Genomic DNA, 8,692 nt, shown 5'->3' with positions numbered 1-8,692 from the left:
TATAATACTAATAGAATAGAGTCAAAGAGAGATTATATTTTTTTTTTATAAAATTTACTTGCATTCAATGAATAACTGTAAATAGTAACATATTTGGGTTCCAGTTGAAATATAAATTTATTTTTTTATTTGAAATTAAATGTAAAACATAAACTACTATTGAACGAGTACACAATCTGCAAATAATAGATTGACTTTGAGTTAATAGAAGAACAATATTATTTTGTTATTGATGTAAACTCTAGGAAACTTTATTGGCATTTAAAAATTTATTTAACTAATTTTATTTTTTTAATTTATTTTGATATTGCATCTTAAAACTAGGAAGATATTAGTACAGTACTATTATAATAGATAACCAAAAAACATTATATTTTTTAATAAAATTTACTTACATTCAATGAATAGTTATAGATACTAACATATTTGGATTCCATAATAGAGGTAGTATTTTAAACTATAGAAGAACAATATTATTGAGTTACCAATGTAAACCCTAAAGAGTTTTATTGGCCTTTAAAAGTTTATTTAACTAATATTTTATTTATTTTATTTTTTTAATTTATTTTGATATTGCATCTTAAAACTAGAAAGATCTAAGTGTCTTGGAAATGTGATTTGATGATTTTTTGTATAGCAATTGTAAAATTTTAATAATTAAAATAAAATAATACATAGAAAGGTTAATATGTATTTTTTTTGTTATAAAAAAATTAAATGTGAGTATATGATTAGTCTCTTATATAATTTGAGTATATAATTTTTTGTTGTGAATTCTATTGAATAGGTAGAGAGATTCAAGAGACATGTAAAGATTGGATCATAACAAAATTTTTTACTTTTCATTAACTCATTATTTTTTATAATTATTATTTTTTGTTATTAATAATAATCTTTTTTATAGAATGAAAAAATAATATTTAATCTTATATATAATTGAATTTCATTTTTTAGTTTTTTTTTTATTTTAAGATTTGTGTAGTTGATGATAGTGGTGTATATTACTACTAATTCTCTTAAAAAACATACGTAAGAATTTAAAATGATCATATATATAAATATATAATAAAAAAATTGTTACACTCATTTTTTACTATTTAATTTTTTATTTTGATATTTAGAGTAGAATAGAGTCAAAATTATCATTACCTAATATCAAATATTCATATACATAAAACTACAAATTGTTGTTTATTTACGACTATAATTTACAAAAGTTGTTTCTGTGTTAGTAAAAAATTGATGTATTCTAATTTTATACTTTACGTGTATACGTCAAAATTTAATATAAGACTCTACTAATAAGAAATTTATGTAATTATATAAATAGTCAGACATATTAAACTTAATTTTTTGTCTTTTATTTAATGTGTTTTGAATTTAATTGTAAACAAATTTTTAGAATTTTGAAAATTCTGTGGATGATATTATAGTATAGATAAATTCAATATATTTTTTTTTAAAATGACAGAAATATTACATAAAATTCGTTTTTTAAAAAGATACATTACATAAGAGTTTTTTAAAATAATTTGTTAAATTGAAATTAAAATGCTATTTTTTTATTTATTAGATTTTTAAAAATTATGAGTACTAAAAATATGTCTTTACTCTTTAAAAATATATAAACTTAAATGTTATATAGGGTAAAAAACCCTAATAAGCCAAGCCAAAAATAGTGTAACGTAAATACGCCAAACTGAAAATCGTTTCAGCAATAAGCCAAAAGCTATTTTTATGTAATTCGAACCAGTTTGGTTCGAACTCCATTTCTACATAATTCGAACCAGCTTGGTTCGAATTATATACAAACACATGCACACACATAATTCGAACCAGCTTGGTTCGAATTACACACAAACACACGCACACACATAATTCGAACCAAGCTGGTTCGAATTACACACAAACACACGCACACACTAATTCGAACCAGCTTGGTTCGAATTATACACGGTAATTCATGGTATAATTCGAATTATGTTGTTAAAAAATTAATAATTTATTAAAAAAATTTATTAAAAAATTTATTAAAAAAATTAATAATTTAAAAATTAAAAAAAAATATATTTTATTCTATACAAAATAATTTTAAAAAATGGCTTAAAATATGTTATGAGTACTATAAAAGTTTGTAATATTCTAGTGATTTAGGTAAATACATGATAAAAATATTTTTTCTTTAATTTCTAAATTATTAGTGACTATGTGGAGTATTTCTTTAATGTCTTAAGTCAGTAGGACATTACAAATTTTTATAGTATAGTACTTCTAACATTTTTTAAGGCATTTTTTAAATTATTTTGCATAGAATAAAATATTTTTTATGGTATAATTTAAATAAATTTATTAAAAAATATTTATGAGCTATCAAGAATGGGCAGAAGAGTATTGTATAGAATTCGAATTGCTCAACATATAATTTGAATCAGAGTAATTCGAACTTCCCTATGCGTAATTCGAATCATGTAATATCTCACCATATAATACAAAATAATTTTATTAAAAAATTATCATGAATATTTTTTAATAAAATTATTTAAATTATACCATAAAAAATATTTTATTCTATGCAAAATAATTTAAAAAATGCCTTAAAAGATGTTAGAAGTACTATACTATAAAAATTTGTAATGTCCTAATGACTTAAGACATTAAAGAAATACTCCACATAGTCACTAATAATTTAAAAATTAAAGAAAAAATATTTTTATCATGTATTTACCTAAATCACTTGAATATTACAAACTTTTATAGTACTCATAACATCTTGTAAGCCATTTTATGAAATTATTTTGTATAGAATAAAATATATTTTTTAATTATTTTGTATGGAATAAAATATTTTCTTTCATTTCTAAATTATTATTGACTATGTAGAATATTTTATTTAAAATTTGAGTACATGCATGTATTTACCTAAGTTATTATAAGGGTAAAAAACGTATATGAGCCAAGGGGAGTTTAAAATTACCTAAATCCGCCAAACAAAATTCTGATACATCATTCTACCAAAGAATAAATTAATGTAATTCGAATCAATACAATTCGAATTAGATTTGTATGTAATTCGAATTGATATAATTCGAATTACTTGAAAACATTGACAACACGTAATTCGAATCAATATGTCACGAATTATAAACTTAGAGTTCGAATTGTATCAATTCGAATTAGTAGGGAGACGTGCTTTGAAGGGAGTTCGAATCAAGTTGATTCGAATTACTCTATTTTCGAAACTAGTAGTAATTCGAAACGATATAATTCGAATTACTCCCTTTTCGTAACAAATTCTAATAAATTTTTTTAATGAATTTATTTAAATTATAGTACAAAAAATGTTTTATTCTATGCAAAATAATTTTTAAAAAATAGCTTAAAAAATATTTTTTAAATTATTTTGCATACAATAAAATATTTTTTTGTAGTATAATTTAAATAAATTTATTAAAAAATATTCATGAGCTATCAAGAATGGGCAGAAGAGTATTGTATAAAGTTCGAATTGTTCACCGTATAATTTGAATAAGGCTTGGTTTGGTAAAGCTTTTACTTTTTAAGAGTAGCTTATGAAAGCTGTCTTTTTAAAAGACGACTTTTTAAAAGCTACAGCACTTGCGTTTGGTAAAATCACATTAAAAATAGTTTTTAATAAGCACAGGTACTATAATTGTGTTTGGTAAAATAGCTTTTAAAAACTAAAAAAAAATATAATAAACATATTTATAACGAAGAATAATATTTTTTTTCAAATTTTAGAGACCAATAATTTAAATATTTATTCGATTTACTCTCTATATTAATATAAATAGAGTTATCATTAGTCAATAATAAAACTTGTACTGATACGTGTATTACCCATTTATATATATTGACTCACTTATACAAATCACAAAAAATGACACATATCTCAAATAAAATTATATGAAGATTGTGTTAAAATTTGTGAAGGTTAAGTTGAGAAATTAGAAATATATGAGGATTCCAATGGCAATATAATGACAGGAAATATGTATAGAAAAATAAATAAAATATATTTTTAATTGTTTTGTATGGAATAAAATATTTTCTTTAATTTCTAAATTATTATTGACTATGTAGAGTACTTTATTTAAAATTTGAGTACCTAAGTCATTAGAACATTACAAATTTTTATAGTACTCCTAACATTTTTTAAAATATTTTCTGTAGTATAATTTAAATAAATTTATTAAAAAAATTTATTAAAAAATATTTATTAGTGTTTAAATATTGTATTTAGAAATTAAAGAAAATATTTTATTCTATACAAAATAATTAAAAATTTATTTTATTTATTTTTCCACACATATTTCCTGTCATTATATTGTCATTGGAATCCTCATATATTTCTAATTTCTCAACCTAACCTTCACAAATTTTAACACAATCTTCATATAATTTTACTTGAGACATGTGTCTCATTTTTTGTGATTTGTATAAGTGAGTCAATATATATAAAAGGGTAATAGACGTATCAGTACAAGTTTTATTATTGACTAATGATAACTCTATTTATATTAATATAGAGAGTAAATCGAATAAATATTTAAATTATTGGTCTCTAAAATTTGAAAAAAAAATATTATTCTTCGTTATAAATATGTTTATTATATTTTTTTAATTTTTAAAAACGATTATAGTACTTGTGCTTATTCAAAACTATTTTTAATGTGATTTTACCAAACGCAAGTGCTGCAGCTTTTAAAAAGTCGTCTTTTAAAAGACAGCTTTCATAAGCTACTCTTAAAAAGTAAAAGCTTTACCAAACCAAGCCTTATTCAAATTATACGGTGAACAATTCGAACTTTATACAATACTCTTCTGCCCATTCTTGATAGTTCATGAATTATTTTTTAATAAATTTATTTAAATTATACTACAAAAAAATATTTTATTGTATGCAAAATAATTTAAAAAATATTTTTTAAGCTATTTTTTTAAAATTATTTTGCATAGAATAAAACATTTTTTGTACTATAATTTAAATAAATTCATTAAAAAAATTTATTAGAATTTGTTACGGAAAGGGAGTAATTCGAATTATATCGTTTCGAATTACTACTAGTTCGAAAATAGAGTAATTCGAATCAACTTGATTCGAACTCCCTTCAAAGCATGTCTCCCTACTAATTCGAATTGATACAATTCGAACTCTAAGTTTATAATTCGTGACATATTGATTCGAATTACGTGTTGTCAATGCTTCCAAGTAATTCGAATTATAATTACATACAAATCTAATTCGAATTGTATTGATTCGAATTACATTGATTTGTTCTTTGGTAGAATGATGTATCAAAATTTTGTTTGGCGGATTTAGGTAATTTTAAACTCCCCTTGGTTCATATACGTTTTTTATCCTTATTATAACATTACAAATTTTGATAGTACTCATAACATTTTTTAAGCCATTTTTTTTAAATTGTTTTGCATAGGATAAAATATTTTTTGTAGTATAATTAAAAATAATTTATTAAAAAAATTTATTAAAAAATATTCATGAACTATTAAAAATGGACAGAAAAGTATTGTATGAAATTCGAATTGATAGCTCATTAATATTTTAAAGAAGTCTCGTAATTAAATATTTTGTTAACTTTTTTTTAACGTATGAAATAAAAATATATTTTTTTTAATTTTTAAATTATTAAATTTTTTAATAAATTTTTTAATAATTTTTTTTAATAAATTATTAATTTTTTAACAGCATAATTCGAATTATACCATGAATTACTGTGTGTAATTCGAACCAAGCTGGTTCGAATTATGTGTGTGCATGTGTTTGTATATAATTCGAACCAAGCTGGTTCGAATTATGTAGAAATGGAATTCGAACCAAGCTGGTTCGAATTACATAAAAATAACTTCTGGCTTATTGCTGAAACGATTTTCAGTTTGGCGTATTTACGTTACACTATTTTTGGCTTGGCTTATTAGGGTTTTTTACCCTGTTATATATTTGGTAAAACAATCCGCGCATCGCGGGGGGCATTTACCTAGTTGATTTAAAACTCAAAACCTCATAACAACTTTAATTACTTTTCTATAAAATAATTTTTAAAAATATAAATCATAAATAAAAATTAATAATTTTAATTAATTTATAATTTAATTTATAAAAATTCTACACTAACTAACTGGGTACTAACACTTTGGATTTAGATTCTCTAAAGTTTGAATTTCACTTTAAAATCATTTATTTTATAAGTAGGACGAAAAATAAATATGAGAGAGAAATCATTTAAAGGTAGAAGATCACACTTTACCCTCTAAAATACAAATTTAAAATTTAAAAGATCCAAATTCAAAATTTTAATATTTTTTGAGATTACCTTGCACCTGATGATTCGTACGTGGCACATTACCTGCACACACATTAATTATAGCCATACATATCTTTGTACGGTAACATCTCAACGGTAATTTACATTGAAACTCCAACCTTGGAATAAAGCTTCTTGGTACACGTGAAAGTTTTTTAAAACACGAAAATGAATCTTTTTCAATTTTTTTAACACTTAAATGAATAAAATGTGATCTTTTAATTTTAATTTTATAAGTGGGACAAAAAATAAAAAAAAAGAGAAAGCAATCAAAAATAAAATTAAATACTAAATACCATATAATTTTTTCCCCCGATAAAAATCCACATACATATACAATACTTTTACAGTATTAATTATAGAATATTTTTTTTATGGCAATACAATACTTTTTTATTGTATGAATCCTAACTAGGTCGACTAAATTTTAATAACTTTAAAAGTATGTGTGGTATGTTACAACACTAGGGAAGGGATTGTTATGGTTAAGGGTAATTTTTGTACTTTATCCATATTTTCTGTTTGGTTCGGTTCAAATTTTTTAATTTAAAATTGAAAACTAAACCAAACGGCTAAATTGGATATTTTTATTATTTTTAATTTTAAATGTTTTAATAATCAATTGTTGTCTACTTTGTTAGTTGAAAAGTATTAATTTTTAGTACTTTCTCTTATAAGTTATAACATACCTTATCGTACTGGTGATTTCTCCAGCATCTTTCACTAACAGAAGGATTTGATACGTTTTGTGTGTTTCGATTAAAATTTATAAATGAAAGTTTGTATCAAATTGATTTTACAAATTAGATTTTGATTAAAAGTAAGATTGCGAGAACCAAACTAGTCAATAAACCGGTGAGGTGACTGATTTACTGGTTTAATGATTCGATCGAGATTCAACCGGCGTTCAATCAGTTTAATTAAATATTAAATAAAATTATTAAAAATTTAATATATAACTTTAAATATTTAAATTTCAATAAAATTTAACCTAATAAAATTTAAAATTTAAAATTTCAATCTATAACCAAATAATAAAAAGTAACAAACAATTGAAACAAATCAGTAATAACCACTAACCATTGAATTTGCAAACATAATGATAATTTAAATTTTGAACAAACATAATCATAATTTGAACAAACAAACAGAATTATAAAAATATTATGAAATCAAACAAACAGATTATGAAATCAAATTGCAGTAACAAATTAAAAACAGAACAAAAACATAATTTAAAACTTACAAAAACAGAATCAAAAAAACTTGCTTAATTCATTTAATTAACAAAATTAAAAGCTAAAAAGCAAAAGACAGCAGCAATCAACAGAAATTAAATGCAGAAGACAGCAATGAAAAACAACAATTAACCCATACAAACAAGCAACAATCAACATGACCAAATTCAAAAAAATAGCAATTAACTCCCAAAAATGAAAACTGAATAAGGGCAGGTATCTGCTTACAAACTCAGAAATTCATAAACTCAAGCTTAGAAGAAATTAGTAAATTTAGAATCAGAAATCAGAAACCAAATAAAAGTACAAAAACAAACAAAATTAAATTGAAGACTGGTGGCGAAGGAGGAATCCACGTGACGGCGATGAAAGAAGGGACGTGAGCTCAGGTACAGAGGGGATTGAAGACAGGCTTGACGCACGAGAGAGGGGGATCGACGATGAGGACGGACCAACGGAGACACGATTTCAGGGTGGCCAACGACGACGAAGACAGAGAGCGGGCTCGACAGTGACAGAGAGAGACGACGGCGAGGGGAAGAGAAACAATGACAGCGACGAGTATACCTTCACCTTCCACAGGCAACGATTCTTGATGCCACCACGGTCAGTTCCACTCGGCGACGACAACACTCTCTATCCGTTCGACGATGAGACCTAGCAACGCGAGGAGATGGGATCCAGGAGAAGAGGATTGGTGACGACGAGGCTGGACGCTGGCTGAGGAGACGAGTTCATCGGCGACGACAGCGTTGGGCATTGGCGGTGGCTCCTGCTACTGTTGGCTGGGAGGGAGAAAGTAAAGGGGGCTAGGGTTCCGTGGAGTGGGGAGAGAGAGAGGGGTGGGTCTTGTGCGTGAGTGAGAGAGAGAAAATGGGGAGGGTTTTTATACTTTTTTATTTTTTTTTATTTTTTTAATTGAAAATCGAAAAAAACTGTTCGGTTCAAACGGTTCATCGATTAACTGTCGGTTCGACCAATTTTTTACCAGTTTTTATCAGACGGTTTTGCACCTCAACCGGATCGGCTAGATAATCGATTTCCAATCGGTTAATCCGGTTGAACCGACCGGTCCAGTTCGATTTTCAGAACAATAATTAAAAGTGATTA

Source organism: Arachis ipaensis, chromosome B01 (genome assembly GCF_000816755.2).
Source record: "Arachis ipaensis cultivar K30076 chromosome B01, Araip1.1, whole genome shotgun sequence".
NCBI classification, from domain to species: Eukaryota; Viridiplantae; Streptophyta; class Magnoliopsida; order Fabales; family Fabaceae; genus Arachis; species Arachis ipaensis.
This window is presented reverse-complemented; position numbering follows the sequence as displayed.